This window comes from Ambystoma mexicanum, chromosome 4p (genome assembly GCF_040938575.1).
Source record: "Ambystoma mexicanum isolate Mex_15411 chromosome 4p, UKY_AmexF1_1, whole genome shotgun sequence".
Taxonomy (NCBI): Eukaryota; Metazoa; Chordata; class Amphibia; order Caudata; family Ambystomatidae; genus Ambystoma; species Ambystoma mexicanum.
In genome coordinates this window covers 1,298,108,260-1,298,125,359 of record NC_090927.1, presented here as the reverse complement: position 1 = coordinate 1,298,125,359, position 17,100 = coordinate 1,298,108,260, and positions in this window count along the sequence as shown.

Genomic DNA, 17,100 nt, shown 5'->3' with positions numbered 1-17,100 from the left:
CAGCAGAAGAAGAACAGGTTCCGCAACTCAAACGCAGCTTCCACAGCAAGTAGAAGCAGAGCGCGAGTACGGACGAAAAGGGTGCTGTTTTACACAGCGGGGAAAAGCAATGGGTTACTGCAGGAGGGCGACCAGATCCTAGCTATACTACTCACCGGGCCCCGAAGCAAGCAGACCCAGGCTTCTCCACGTTAGTTTCAGCAGCTGGCGGGTTCAGAAGAGCAGGGAACGCTTTCCAGTCGTGTAGATCAAAAAGACGTCCCAATCGACGAAACCAGCACAGTTTTGTTGCCGCAGCAGGACAACGAAGCGGCCGTGCGTATCTGAGTCAAAAGTACACTCCTCCCTTCAGACTTGGGAACGCCAAGTGTACGAAGCGTGGGAGAGTGACAAGGACTCGAGATACGGCACAACCTGGCGGCGGTTACAGAGCAGGACTCCCTTGTAAGCTGGTCAGTCAACTGGATGGCCCAGAGACGCTTCCGAAGGCTTACTGCGAGGAGTTGATGAAGATGCCGGGAATAGCTGTTCCTGCTATTCCAATAGGTCGAAGCACCAATACAGGCCTTCTGGTTCGATCAAAGGAGGACAGTGGCTCACAGGACGACAGCAGTGCAAAGGAGGATTCCTTCAGCGGGTCACCAGCGATTCCTCGGTCCAGCCTCTTGGTTGCAGGATACTTGGCTCCTGTATTCCTTCGTTCGTGAGAACTCAGGAGATCGACATGGTAGTGGTGTTTCCAGCCCCCTCTTATCCACGGTTCCCTTCGCGCCAAAACGGAGAGGAACCAATGGGAGATCCGCTCATCAAAACACATACCATACGTGGACCAATCACGGACCACGGTGGTCCCAGGCATTCACACCACCCTAGACTCTCTGGCACCCAGGATGTGTATTGGGACCAGACATCCCAGCCCACACCCTGGAGGCACACAAACGGCATGTAGAAGCCCGCGAAAGCAACCACGTTTCGCGGGAAAGTACATGCCCAAATAAGGAAGGCCCCGGGTCGCTGGACCTGGGGAAGGTGAAGGGAGCAAGACGGACAGTGGACAGGACAAAGGAGCCTCGTGGTCTGGCCATTTTGGGGAGCCAGGCCACCATTTTGGGTTCAGTGCAAAAACGTGCTCAGAACGGCAAAAGGAGCTCAAAATATACAAAACGATCGCTGCCACCATTCCAGTCCCTGAATGACTTGCACCGATCAAATACCATCCTAAAAGAGTATCTAGGGCCTGTAGAAGGCTAGAGACCCAAGAGAGCTGTAACTTAGCTTACAGTGCTCTCTTGTGTCGTGTTGCACTAAAGCGGCGACACGATAAAAGAAACTACGGGAAACAGCGTTCCCCGGTACTGACTGTCTTAAGGGCATGTCAGTTTCCCCGTAAGAAAGGAGCGAAAGCCCAGAGAAGTGCGGCAGAAGGCTGTACTTCTCTGGCAAAGTCAAGAACAAGGTTAAAAACAATAGCAAAAAGTTTAGGGGTTGCCACATGGAAGGAAAATTCCCTACAATTACGAAATCTTTCCTAACAGAAGGGTCTCAGGTTTGGTATAAGCATTGAGATATCACATCTCATGCTATAGGAAGGGTCTCAGGATTGGAATGGGAAGGAGTTGTATATGACATCTCATGCCGTAGGAAGGGTCTCAGGTTTGGTATAAGCATTGAGATATCACATCTCATGCTATAGGAAGGGTCTCAGGATTGGAATGGGAAGGAGTTGGATATCACATCTCATGCTATAGGAAGGGTCTCAGGTTTGGTATAAGCATTGAGATATCACATCTCATGCTATAGGAAGGGTCTCAGGATTGGAATGGGAAGGAGTTGTATATGACATCTCATGCCGTAGGAAGGGTCTCAGGTTTGGTATAAGCATTGAGATATCACATCTCTGCTATCGGAAGGGTCTCGGGATTGGAATGGGAAGGAGTTGGATATCCCATCTCATGTTATAGGAAGAGTCTCAGGTTTGGTATTAGAAGCATTGAGATATCACATCTCATGCTATAGGAAGTGTCTCAGGATTGGAATGGGAAGGACTTGGATATCACATCTCATGCTATAGGGAGGCTCTCAAGTTTGATATTAGAAGCATTGAGATATCACATCTCATGCTATAGGAAGGGTCTCAGGATTGGAATGGGAAGGAGTTGGATATCACATCTCATGCTATTGGAAGGGTCTCAGGTTTGGTATAAGCAGTGAGATATCACATCTCATGCTATAGGAAGTGTCTCAGGATTGGAATGGGAAGGAGTTGGATATCACATCTCATGTTATAGGAAGGATCTCAGGTTTGGTATAAGAATTGAGATATCACATCTCTGCTATCGGAAGGGTCTCAGGATTGGAATGGGAAGGAGTTGGATATTCCAATCTCATGTTATAGGAAGGGTCTCAGGTTTGGTATTAGAAGCATTGAGATATCACATCTCATGCTATAGGAAGGGTCTCAGGATTGGAATGGGAAGGACTTGGATATCACATCTCATGCTATAGGGAGGGTCTCAAGTTTGATATTAGAAGCATTGAGATATTACATCTCATGATATCGGAAGGGTCTCAGGATTGGAATGGGAAGGAGTTGGATATCACATCTCATGATAAAGGAAGGGTCTAAGGTTTGGAAGGGGAAGGATTTGGATATCACATCTCATGTTATAGGACGGGTCTCAGGTTTGGTATTAGAAGCATTGAGATATCAAGTCTCATGGTATAGAAAGGGGATCAGAATTGGAATGGGAAGGAGTTGGATGTCACAACTCAAGCTATAGGAAGGGTCTCAGGATTGGAATGGGAAGGACTTGGATATCACATCTCATGTTATAGGGAGGGTCTCAAGTTTGATATTAGAAGCATTGAGATATCACATCTCATGATATCGGAAGGGTCTCAGGATTGGAATGGGAAGGAGTTGGATATCACATCTCATGATAAAGGAAGGGTCTAAGGTTTGGAAGGGGAAGGATTTGGATATCACATCTCATGTTATAGGACGGGTCTCAGGTTTGGTATTAGAAGCATTGAGATATCAAGTCTCATGGTATAGGAAGGGGCTCAGAATTGGAATGGGAAGGAGGTGGATATCAAGTCTCATGGTATAGGAAGGGGCTCAGAATTGGAATGGGAAGGAGTTGGATATCACATCTCATGCTAAAGGGAGGGTCTCAGGTTTGGAAGGGGAAGGATTTGGATATCACATCTCATGTTATAGGAAGGATCTCAGGTTTGGTATTAGAAGCATTGAGATATCACATCTCATGCTATCGGAAGTATCTCAGGTTTGGTATTAGAGGCATTGAGATATCACATCTCATGCTATCTATCATAAGGGTCTCAGGATTGGAATGGGAAGGAGTTGGATATCACATCTCATGCTAAAGGGAGGGTCTCAGGTTTGGAAGGGGAAGGATTTGGATATCACATCACATGTTATAAGAAGGATCTCAGGTTTGGTATTAGAAGCATTGAGATATCACATCTCATGCTATCGGAAGGGTCTCAGGATTGGAATGGGAAGGAGTCGGATATCACATCTCATGCTATAGGAAGGCCCTCAGGTTTGGAAGGGGAAAGAGTTGGATATCACATTTCATGTTAGAGGTAGGATCTCAGGTTTGGTATTAGAGGCATTGAGATATCACATCTCATGCTATCAGAAGGGTCTCAGGATTGGAATGGGAAGGAGTTGGATATCACATCTCATGCTAAAGGGAGGGTCTCAGGTTTGGAAGGGGAAGGATTTGGATATCACGTCTCATGTTATAGGAAGGATCTAAGGTTTGGTATTAGAAGCATTGAGATATCACATCTCATGCTATCGGAAGGATCTCAGGTTTGGTATTAGAGGCATTGAGATATCACATCTCATGCTAAAGGGAGGGTCTCAGGTTTGGAAGGGGAAGGATTTGGATATCACATCTCTTGTTATAGGAAGGATCACAGGTTTGGTATTAGAAGCATTGAGATATCACATCTCATGCTATCGGAAGGGTCTCAGGATTGGAATGGGAAGGAGTTGGATAACACATCTCATGCTAAAGGGAGGGTCTCAGGTTTGGAAGGGGAAGGATTTGGATATCACATCTCATGTTACAGGAAGGATCTCAGGTTTGGTATTAGAAGCATTGAGATATCACATCTCATGCTATCGGAAGTATCTCAGGTTTGGTATTAGAGGCATTGAGATATCACATCTCATGCTATCTATCATAAGGGTCTCAGGATTGGAATGGGAAGGAGTTGGATATCACATCTCATGCTAAAGGGAGGGTCTCAGGTTTGGAAGGGGAAGGATTTGGATATCACATCACATGTTATAAGAAGGATCTCAGGTTTGGTATTAGAAGCATTGGGATATCACATCTCATGCTATCGGAAGGGTCTCAGGATTGGAATGGGAAGGAGTCGGATATCACATCTCATGCTATAGGAAGGCTCTCAGGTTTGGAAGGGGAAAGAGTTGGATATCACATTTCATGTTAGAGGTAGGATCTCAGGTTTGGTATTAGAGGCATTGAGATATCACATCTCATGCTATCAGAAGGGTCTCAGGATTAGAATGGGAAGGAGTTGGATATCACATCTCATGCTAAAGGGAGGGTCTCAGGTTTGGAAGGGGAAGGATTTGGATATCACGTCTCATGTTATAGGAAGGATCTCAGGTTTGGTATTAGAAGCATTGAGATATCACATCTCATGCTATCGGAAGGATCTCAGGTTTGGTATTAGAGGCATTGAGATATCACATCTCATGCTAAAGGGAGGGTCTCAGGTTTGTAAGGGGAAGGATTTGGATATCACATCTCTTGTTATAGGAAGGATCACAGGTTTGGTATTAGAAGCATTGAGATATCACATCTCATGCTATCGGAAGGGTCTCAGGATTGGAATGGGACGGAGTTGGATATCACATCTCATGCTAAAGGGAGGGTCTCAGGTTTGGAAGGGGAAGGATGTGGATATCACATTTCATGTTAGAGGTAGGATCTCAGGTTTGGTATTGGAGGCATTGAGATATCACATCTCATGCTATCAGAAGGTTCTCAGGATGGGAATGGGAAGGAGTTGGATATCACATCTCATGCTAAAGGGAGGGTCTCAGGTTTGGAAGGGGTAGGATTTGGATATCACATCTCATGTTATCGGAAGGATTTCAGGTTTGGTATTAGAAGCATTGAGATATCACATCTCATGCTATAGGAAGGGTCTCAGGTTTGGTATTAGAAGCATTGAGATATCAAGTCTCATGGTATAGGAAGGGTCTCAGAATTGGAATGGGAAGGAGTTGGATATCTCAAGCTATAGGAAGGGTCTCAGGTTTGGAATGGGAAGGGGTTTGATATCACAACTCATGCCATAGTATGGGTCTCAGGTTTGGTAGAAACATTGGGATATCACATCTCATGCTATCGGAAGGGTATCAGGATTTGATTTGGAAGGAGTTGGATATCCCATCTCATGCTATAGGAAGGGTCTCAGGTTGGAATGGGAAGGAGTGGATATCACATCTCATGTTATAGGAAGGGTCCCAGGATTGGAATGGGAAGGACTTGGATATCATATCTCATGCTATAGGAAGGCTCTCAGGTTTGGAAGGGGAAGGAGTTGGATATCACATTTCATGTTAGAGGAAGGATCTCAGGTTTGGTATTAGAGGCATTGAGATATCACCTCTTGTTATATGAAGGGTCTCACGTTTGGTACAAGCATTGAGATATCACATCTCATGCTATAGGAAGGGTCTCAGGATTGGAATGGGAAGGAGTTGTATATCACATCTCAAGCTATAGGAAGGGTCTCACGTTTGGTATAAGCATTGAGATATCACATCTCATGCTATAGGAAGGGTCTCAGGATTGGAATGGGAAGGTGTTGGATATCACATCTCATGTTATAGGAAAGATCTCAGGTTTGGTATTAGAAGCATTGCGACATCACATCTCATGTTATAGGAAGGGTCTCAGGATTGGAATGGGAAGAAGTTGGCTATCACATCTCATGCTATAGGAAGGGTCTCAGGTTTGGTATAAGCATTAAGATATCACATCTCATGCTATAGGAAGGGTCTCAGGATTGGAATGGGAAGGAGTTGTATATGACATCTCATGCCATAGGAAGGGTCTCAGGTTTGGAATAAGCATTGAGATATCACATCTCATGCTATAGGAAGGGTCTCAGGATTGGAATGGGACGGACTTGGATATCACATCTCATGCTATAGGGAGGGTCTCAGGTTTGGAAGGGGAAGGATTTGGATATCACATCGCATGTTATAGGAAGGATCTCAGGTTTGGTACGGGAAGGAGTTGGATATCACATTTCATGTTAGAGGTAGGATCTCAGGTTTGGTATTAGAGGCATTGAGGTATCACATCTCATGCTATCAGAAGGGTCTCAGGATTGGAATGGGAAGGAGTTGGATATCACATCTCATGCTAAAGGGAGGGTCTCAGGTTTGGAAGGGGAAGGATTTGGATATCACATCGCGTGTTATAGGAAGGATCTCAGGTTTGGTATTAGAATCATTGAGATATCACATCTCATGCTATCGGAAGTATCTCAGGTTTGGTATTAGAGGCATTGAGATATCACATCTCATGCTATCATAAGGGTCTCAGGATTGGAATGGGAAGGAGTTGGATATCACTTCTCATGCTAAAGGGAGGGTCTCAGGTTTGGAAGGGGAAGGATTTGGATGTCACATCACATGTTATAAGAAGGATCTCAGGTTTGGTATTAGAAGCATTGAGCGATCACATCTCATGCTATCGGAAGGGTCTCAGGATTGGAATGGGAAGGAGTTGGATATCACATCTCATGCTATAGGAAGGGTCTCAGGTTTGGAACGGGAAGGAGTTGGATATCACATCGCATGTTATAGGGAGGGTCTCAGGTTTGGAAGGGGAAGGATTTGGATATCACATCGCATGTTATAGGAAGGATCTCAGGTTTGGTAAGGGAAGGAGTTGGATATCACATTTCATGTTAGAGGTAGGATCTCAGGTTTGGTATTAGAGGCATTGAGGTATCACATCTCATGCTATCAGAAGGGTCTCAGGATTGGAATGGGAAGGAGTTGGATATCACATCTCATGCTAAAGGAAGGTTCTCAGGTTTGGTATAAGCATTGAGGTATCACATCTCTGCTATCGAAAGTGTCTCAGGATTGGAATGGGAAGGAGTTGGATACCCATCTCATTTTATAGGACGGGTCTCAGGTTTGTTATTAGAATCATTGAGATATCATATTGCATGCTGTAGGAAGGGTCTCAGGATTGGAATGGGACGGACTTGGATATCACATCTCATGCTATAGGGAGGGTCTCAGGTTTGGAAGGGGAAGGATTTGGATATCACATCGCATGTTATAGGAAGGATCTCAGGTTTGGTAAGGGAAGGAGTTGGATATCACATTTCATGTTAGAGGTAGGATCTCAGGTTTGGTATTAGAGGCATTGAGGTATCACATCTCATGCTATCAGAAGGGTCTCAGGATTGGAATGGGAAGGAGTTGGATATCACATCTCATGCTAAAGGGAGGGTCTCAGGTTTGGAAGGGGAAGGATTTGGATATCACATCGCGTGTTATAGGAAGGATCTCAGGTTTGGTATTAGAATCATTGAGATATCACATCTCATGCTATCGGAAGTATCTCAGTTTTGGTATTAGAGGCATTGAGATATCACATCTCATGCTATCATAAGGGTCTCAGGATTGGAATGGGAAGGAGTTGGATATCACTTCTCATGCTAAAGGGAGGGTCTCAGGTTTGGAAGGGGAAGGATTTGGATATCACATCACATGTTATAAGAAGGATCTCAGGTTTGGTATTAGAAGCATTGAGCTATCACATCTCATGCTATCGGAAGGGTCTCAGGATTGGAATGGGAAGGAGTTGGATATCACATCTCATGCTATAGGAAGGGTCTCAGGTTTGGAACGGGAAGGAGTTGGATATCACATCTCATGTTATAGGAAGAGTCTCAGGTTTGGTATAAGCATTGAGATATCACATCTCTGCAATCGGAAGTGTCTCAGGATTGGGATGGGAAGGAGTTGGATATCACATCTCATGCTATAGGAAGGGTCTCAGGTTTGGAACGGGAAGGAGTTGGATATCCCATCTCATGTTATAGGACGGGTCTCAGGTTTGGTATTAGAAGCATTGAGATATCACATCGCATGCTGTAGGAAGGGTCTCAGGATTGGAATGGGAAGGAGTTGGATATTACATCTCATGCTATAGGAAGGTTCTCAGGTTTGGTATAAGCATTGAGGTATCACATCTCTGCTATCGAAAGTGTCTCAGGATTGGAATGGGAAGGAGTTGGATACCCATCTCATTTTATAGGACGGGTCTCAGGTTTGTTATTAGAATCATTGAGATATCATATTGCATGCTGTAGGAAGGGTCTAAGGATTGGAATGGGAAGGACTTGAATATCACATCTCATGCTATAGGTAGGCTCTCAGGTTTGGAAAGGGAAGGAGTTGGATATCACATTTCATGTTAGAGGAAGGATCTCAGGTTTGGTATTAGAGGCATTGAGATATCACATCTCATGCTATAGGAAGGGTCTCAGGATTGGAATGGGAAGGAGTTGGATATCACATCTCATGCTATAGGAAGGTTCTCAGGTTTGGTATAAGCATTGAGATGTCACATCTCATGCTATAGGAAGGGTCTCAGGATTGGAATGGGAAGGAGTTGGATATCACATCTCATGTTATAGGAAGGATCTCAGGTTTGGTATTAGAAGCATTGAGATATCACATCTCATGCTATAGGAAGGGTCTCAGGATTGGAATGGGAAGGAGTTGTATATGACATCTCATGCCATAGGAAGGGTCTCAGGTTTGGTATAAGCATTGAGATATCACATCTCTGCTATCGGAAGGGTCTCAGGATTGGAATGGGAAGGAGTTGGATATCCCATCTCATGTTAACGGAAGAGTCTCAGGTTTGGTATTAGAAGCATTGAGATATCACATCTGATGCTATAGGAAGTGTCTCAGGATTGGAATGGGAAGGAGTTTGATATCACATCTCATGCCATGTATGGGTCTTACTGCTTCTAAAACCAAACCTGAGAACCATCCTATAACATATGTGAAATCCAAATCCTTCCCTTTCCAAACCTGAGACCCTTCCGATAGCATGAGATGTGATATCTCAATGCTTCTAAAACCAAACATGAGAACCATCCTACAACATGAGATGTGAAATCCATATCCTTCCCTTTCCAAACCTGAGACCCTTCCTATAGCTTGAGATGTGATATCAAACTCCTTCCCATTCCAATCCTGAGATAGCTTGAGATGTGATATCCAACTCCTTCCCATTCCAATCCTGGGACCCTTCCGATAGCATGAGATGTGATATCTCAATGCTTCTAATATCAAAACTGAGACCCTCCCTATAGCATGAGATGTGATATCTAAGTCCTTCCCATTCCTATCCTGATACCCTTCCGATAGCAGAGATGTGATATCTCAATGCTTATACCAAATCTGAGACCCTTCCTATGGCATGAGATGTGATATCCAACTCCTTCCCATTCCAATCCTGAGACCCTTCCTATAGCATGAGATGTGAAATCTCAATGCTTCTATCAAACCTGAGACCCTTCCTTTAGCATGACATGTGATATCCAACTCCTTCCCATTCAAATCCTGAGACCCTTCCTATAGCATGAGTTGTGATATCTCAATGCTTCTAATACCAAACCTGGGACCCGTCCTATAACATGAGATGTGATATCCAAATCCTTCCCCTTCCAAACCTAAGACCCTTCCTTTAGCATGAGATGTGATATCCAAATCCGATCGCTACCTTGATTGGTCTGGTTCGTCCAGAGGTTACCCTGTTCCAAGTAATTAGGTTGGCCTTCTGAACTTCTGCGCCACCAGGACAGAGTTCAGAAATCCGTCTTAACAGCATGAGATGTCATATACAACTCCTTCCGATTCCAATCCTGAGAACCTTCCTATAGCATGAGATGTGATATCTCAATGCTTCTAATACCAAACCTGAGATCCTTCCTATAGCATGAGATGTGATATCAAACTCCTTCCCATTCCAAACCTGAGACCCTTCTGATAGCATGAGATGTGATATCTCAATGCTTCTAAAACCAAACATGAGAACCATCCTATAACATGAGATGTGAAATCCAAATCATTCCCTTTCCAAACCTGAGACCCTTCCTATAGCTTGAGATGTGATATCAAACTCCTTCCCATTCAATGTGATATCCAACTCCTTCCCATTCCAAACCTGAGACCCTTCCTATAGCATGAGATGTTATATCGTAATGCTTCTAAAACCAAACCTGAGAACCATCCTATAACATGTGAACTCCAAATCCTTCCCTTTCCAAACCTGAGACCCTTCCGATAGCATGAGATGTGATATCTCAATGCTACTAAAACCAAACATGAGAACCATCCTATAACATGAGATGTGAAATCCAAATCCTTCCCTTTCCAAACCTGAGACCCTTCCTATAGCTTGAGATGTGATATCAAACTCCTTCCCATTCCAATCCTGAGATAGCTTGAGATGTGATATCCAACTCCTTCCCATTCCAATCCTGAGACCCTTCCTATACCATGAGATGTGATATCTCAATGCTTCTAATACCAAACCTGAGACCCGTCCTAAAACATGAGATGTGAGATCCAAATACTTCCCCTTCCAAACCTGAGACCCTTCCTATAACTTGAGATGTGATATCAAACTCCTTCCCATTCCAATCCTGAGATAGCTTGAGATGTTGTATCCAACTCCATCCCATTCCAATCCTGAGACCCTTCCGATAGCATGAGATGTGATAGCTCAATGCTTCTAATATCAAAACTGAGACCCTCCCTATAGTATGAGTATCTAAGTCCTTCCCATTCCTATCCTGAGACCCTTCCGATAGCAGAGATGTGATATCTCAATGCTTATACCAAACCTGATGACCCATCCTATGGCATGATATGTGATATCCAACTCCTTCCCATTGCAATCCTGAGTTCCTTCCTATAGCATGAGATGTGATCTCAATGCTTCTATCAAACCTGAGACCCTTCCTTTAGCATGAGATGTGATATCCAAATCCTTCCCATTCCAATCCTGAGACCCTTCCTATAACGAGATGTGATATCCAACTCCTTCCCATTCCAACCTGACCTTCCTTTAGCATGAGAAGGGATATCCAACTCCTTCCCATTCCAATCCTGAAACCCTTCCTATAGCATGAGATGTGATATCTCAATGTTTCTAATAAAAAACCTGAGACCCTTCCTATAGCAAGAGATGTGATATCCAAATCCTTCCCATTTCAATCTTGAGACCCTTCCTATAGCATGAGATGTGATATCCAACTCCTTCCCATTCCAACCTGATACCCTTCCTATAGCATAAGGGATATCCAACTCCTTCCCAATCCAATCGTGAGACCCTTCCGATAGCAGAGATGTGATATCTCAATGCTTTTACCAAACCTGAGACCCTACCTTTAGCATGATGTGATATCCAAATCCTTCACATTCCAATCCTGAGACCCTTCCTATAGCATGAGATGTGATATCTCAATGCTTCTAATACCAAACCTGAGAACCATCCTATAACATGAGATGTGAAATCCCAATCCTTCCCTTCCCAAACCTGAGACCCTTCCTATAGCTCGAGATGTGATATCAAACTCCTTCCCATTCCAATCCTGTGATAGCTTGAGATGTGATGTCCAACTCCTTCCCTTTCCAATCCTGAGACCCTTATCATACCATATGTGATATCTCAAGGCTTCTAATACCAAACCTGAGACCCGTCCTAAAACATGAGATGTGAGATCCAAATCCTTCCCCTTCCAAACCTGAGACCTTTCCTTTAGCATATGTGATATCCTACTCCTTCCCATTCCAATCCTGAGACCCTTCCCATAGCATGAGATGTGATATCTCAATGCTTCTAATATCAAACCTGAGAACCTCCCTATAGCATGAGATGTGATATCCAACTCCTTCCAATTCCAATACTGAGACCCTTCCAATAGCATATGTGATATCTCAGTGCTTCTAATATCAAAACTGAGACCCTCCCTATAGCATGAGATGTGATATCCAACTCCTTCCCATTCCAATCGAGACCCTTCCTATAACGAGATGTGATATCTCTTTGCTACTAATACCAAACCTGTGCCCCTTCATGTGATATCCAACTCCTTCCCATTCCAAACTTGTGACCCTTCCTGTAGCATGAAATGTGATTTCTCACCCCTTCCATTGCCAAACCCGAGACCATTCCCACAGCCTGAGATTTGAAATCTCATTTCTTCCAATACCAAACCCGAGACCCTTCCGATAGGATGAGATTTACTATCTCACTCCTTAAAATACCAAACTCGAGTCCCTTCCTAAAGGATGTGATTCTAATACCAAACCTGAGACTCTCCCTACAACAAGAGATGTCATATCCAACTCCTTCCCATTCCAATCCTGAGACTCTTCCTATAGCATGACATGTGATATCGAACTTCCCATTCCAATCCTGAGACTCAGACCTCCCCGTCTAACCTTCTCACCACTCCTAGCTCCCGGATTGATCATGAACTCCTGCTGTCTCTTCGCTCCCTTCTTCTGCTTCCTTTCCTCTCTCCTTCCTCATCTGCCCTAGGTCAGGCTCCTTCTACACCTCCGCAGGGATTACTGATTTGTACCCCTCCCCACTCTCAACTCTCACTCAGTTTCAAACACTCATCTGACATCTGCCATTTCCTGGAAGTACCCGACCTTGATGTTCTTGGTCTAACCGAGACATGGTTGACGGCCAGCGCTATCTCGAGCTTTGACACTTTCCTCCCTGATGACAAGTTCCTCTCCATGCCCAGATCCAACCGTTCTTGAGGGGGGAGTATCCTTGATTCCTGTAGTAAATTGCTTTCCTTTGCAGGCCGACTCCTCTCACGAATGCCTTGTCTGCATGCATTCTCTCTTTCCTGGCGAATCTCTCACCGTGGCTATTTGCCTACCCCCTTCCTCTCTCAGTGGATGGACTTCTCCATCCTAGCCTCCTACCACTCAACTCCGCCTACTTGGAGAATTCCACATGAACCTGTATGCTTCCTGACCTGGACTTTTACGAGATCTGCAACTCTTCATGTATCTGGCCCTACACACTGCAGGGAATACTCAGGATTTTCAGATCTTAGACCTCCCCCTCTGTAACCCTCTCAACAATCCTCTCCCGTGGTGATCAAGTTCTCATCTCCAAAGAAGGCTAACTGCCAGCTGTTCCTCCTCAGTGGAGTTCTCCCTTTCTGTCCCTGCTCCCTGCACCGTTTCGCGTTGCAAGTACTCGCTGCCCAGCTCTCTGGTTTCGACGCGTGTTCCCTGCCTTCTCTCCTCTTCCCGCTGCCTTCAAATCAACAAATGAGCTTCAAAAGATACACGGTGTATGTACTGTGTCCGTGCGTTTGTTGTCGAATCCTGAAGTTTTTAACCACTGTTCTCCCATACAAGGGGGGGTCAACATCTACTGCTGTTCACAGGCTGATTGTATACGGCTGAAATCTTCAAGGCATTATCAGCTTTCCTGACTGTTTTGGAACGTGTATTTGCCATCTGTTAATGCAGTCGCCGTGTTCATCGTCCCTTCTACTTTACAGGCTGCACTCCCCTGGAGATCACATTCTCCTCTCCAGAGCAGGTTAACTACCAGCTGCTCCTCCTCATAGGCGTTCATCCTTTCTGTCCCTGATCCCTGCTCCGTTTCGCGTTGCAAACACTCGCTTCCCTGCTCTCTGGTTTAGACGCTGTTCCTCCTCAGAGGCGTTCTTCTTTCTGTCCCTGCTCCCTGCACAGTTTCGCGTTGCAGTACTCGCTTCCCAGTTCTCTGGTTTAGAAGCGTGTTCCCTGCCTTCTCTCCTCTTCCCGCTGCCTTCAAATCAACAAATGAGCTTCAAAAGATACACATTGCTCAGAATGCTTTATAACACCCATTATTCATCATATAGCTGTAACCCGCTAGACGTATTGAAATGTGCTGTAAACTAGCAAAACCAGCTAGAAAATGTACTTTCCTCGCGTTTTTGTAAATGCGAATTCTGATGGGTTCCCATGTATGTACTGTGTCCGTGCGTTTGTTGTCGAATCCTGAAGTGTTTAACCACTGTTCTCCCATACAAGGGGGGTTCAACATCTACTGCTGTTCACAGGCTGAATGTATACGGCTGAAATCTTCAAGGCATTATCAGCTTTCCTGACTGTTTTGGAACGTGTATTTGCCATCTGTTAATGCAGTCGCCTTGTGGTCATCGTCCCTTTTAGTTTACAGGCTGCACTCCCCTGGTGATCACATTCTCTTCTCCAGAGCAGGCTAACTACCAGCTGCTCCTCCTCAGAGGCGTTCCTTCTTTCTGTCCCTGCTCCCTGCACCGTTTCGCGTTGCAAGTACTCGCTTCCCAGCTCTCTGGTTTTGACGCGTGTTCCCTGCCTTCTCTCCTCTTCCCGCTGCCTTCAAATCAACAAATGAGCTTCAAAAGATACACGGTGTATGTACTGTGTCCGTGCGTTTGTTGTCGAATCCTGAAGTTTTTAACCACTGTTCTCCCATACAAGGGGGGGTCAACATCTACTGCTGTTCACAGGCTGATTGTATACGGCTGAAATCTTCAAGGCATTATCAGCTTTCCTGACTGTTTTGGAACGTGTATTTGCCATCTGTTAATGCAGTCGCCTTGTGGTCATCGTCCCTTCTACTTTACAGGCTGCACTCCCCTGGAGATCACATTCTCCTCTCCAGAGCAGGTTAACTACCAGCTGCTCCTCCTCAGAGGCGTTCCTTCTTTCTGTCCCTGCTCCCTGCACCGTTTCGCGTTGCATGTACTCGCTTCCCACCTCTCTGGTTTAGATGCGTGTTCCCTGCCTTCTCTCCTCTTCCTACAGCCTTCCAATGAGCTCCACAAGATAGTGTTCAGAATGCTTCATAACCCCATTATTCAACATATAGCTGTAACCCGCTAGACGTATTGAAACGTGCAAAGGTCTCAGAATTGGAATGGGAAGGAGTTGGATATCACATCTCAAGCTATAGGAAGGGTCTCAGGATTGGAATGGGAAGGAGTTTGATATTACATCTCATGCCATGTATGGGTCTCAGGTTTTGTAGAAGCATTGGGATATCACATCTAATGCTATCGGAAGGGTATCAGGATTGGATCTGGAAGGAGTTGGATATCCCATCTCATGCTATAGGAAGGGTCTCAGGTTGGAATGGGAAGGAGTTGGATATCACATCTCATGTTATAGGAAGGGTCTCAGGATTGGAATGGGAAGGACTTGGATATCACATATCATGTTATATGAAGGCTCTCAGGTTTGGTATTAGAAGCATTGAGATATCACATCTCATGCTATAGTAAGGGTCTCAGGATTGGCATGGGAAGGAGTTTGATATCACATCTCATGCTAAAGGAAGGGTCTCCGGTTTGGAATGGGAAGGAGTTGGATATCACATCTCATGCTAAAGGGAGGGTTTCAGGTTTGGAAGTGGAAGGATTTGGATATCACATCTCATGTTATAGGAAGATCTCAGGTTTGGTATTAGAAGCATTGAGATATCACATCTCATGCTATCGGAAGGATCTCAGGTTTGGTATTAGAAGCATTGAGATATCACATCTCATGCTATAGGAAGGGTCTCAGGATTGGAATGGGAAGGAGTTGGATATCACATCTCATGCTATAGGAAGGGTCTCAGGTTTGGTATTACAAACATTGTGATATTACATCTCATGCTATAGGAAGGGTTTCAGGATTGGATTGGGAAGGAGTTGGATATCACATCTCATGCTATAGGAAGGGTCTCAGGATTGGAATGGGAAGGAGTTGGATATCACATCTCATGCTATAGGAAGGGTCTCAGGTTTGGTATTACAAACATTGAGATATCACATCTCATGCTATAGGAAGGGTCTCAGGATTGGATTGGGAAAGAGTCGGATATCACATCTCATGCTATAGGAAGGGTCTCAGGTTTGGAATGGGAAGGATTTGTATATCACATCTCTTGCTATAGGAAGGGCCTCAGGTTTGGTATGAGAAACATTGAGATATCACATCTCATGGTATAGGAAGGATCTCAGTATTGGAATGGAAAGGAGTTGGATATCACATCTCATGTTATAGGAAGGATATCAGGTTTGGTATTAGAAGCATTGAGACATCACATCTCATGCTATAGGAAGGGTCTCAGGATTGGAATGGGAAGGAGTTGGATATCACATCTCATGCTATAGGAAGGGTCTCAAGTTTGGTAGAAGCATTGAGATATCACATCTCATGCTATAGGAAGGGTCCCAGGATTGGAATGGGAAGCAGTAGTATATGACATCTCATGCCATAGGAAGGGTCTCAGGTTTGGTATAAGCATTGAGATATCACATCTCTGCTATCGGAAGGGTCTCGGGATTGGAATGGTAAGCAGTTTATATATCACATCTCATGTTATAGGAAGGATATCATGTTTGGTATTAGAAGCATTGAGATATCACATCTCATGCTATAGGAAGGATCTCAGGATTGGAATGGGAAGGACTTGGATATCACATCTCATGCTATAGGGAGGGTCTCAGGTTTGATATTAGAAGCATTGAGATATCACATCTCATGCTATCGGAAGGGTCTCAGGATTGGAATGGGAAGGAGTTGGATATCACATCTCATGCTAAAGGAAGGGTCTCAGGCTTGGAAGGGGAAGGATTTGGATATCACATCTCATGTTGTAGGACGGGTCTCAGGTTTGGTATTACAAGCATTGAGATATCACATCTCATGGTATAGGAAGGGTCTCAGGATTGGAATGGGAAGGAGTTGGATATCACATCTCAAGCTATAGGAAGGGTCTCAGGATTGGAATGGGAAGGAGTTTGATATCACATCTCATGCCATAGGAAGGGTCTCAGTTTTGGTAGAAGCATTGAGAAATGACATCTCATGCTATCGGAAGGGTCTCAGGATTGGATTGGGAAGGAGTTGGATATCCCATCTCATGCTATATGAAGGGTGTCAGGTTTGGTATTAGAAGCATTGAGATATCACATCTC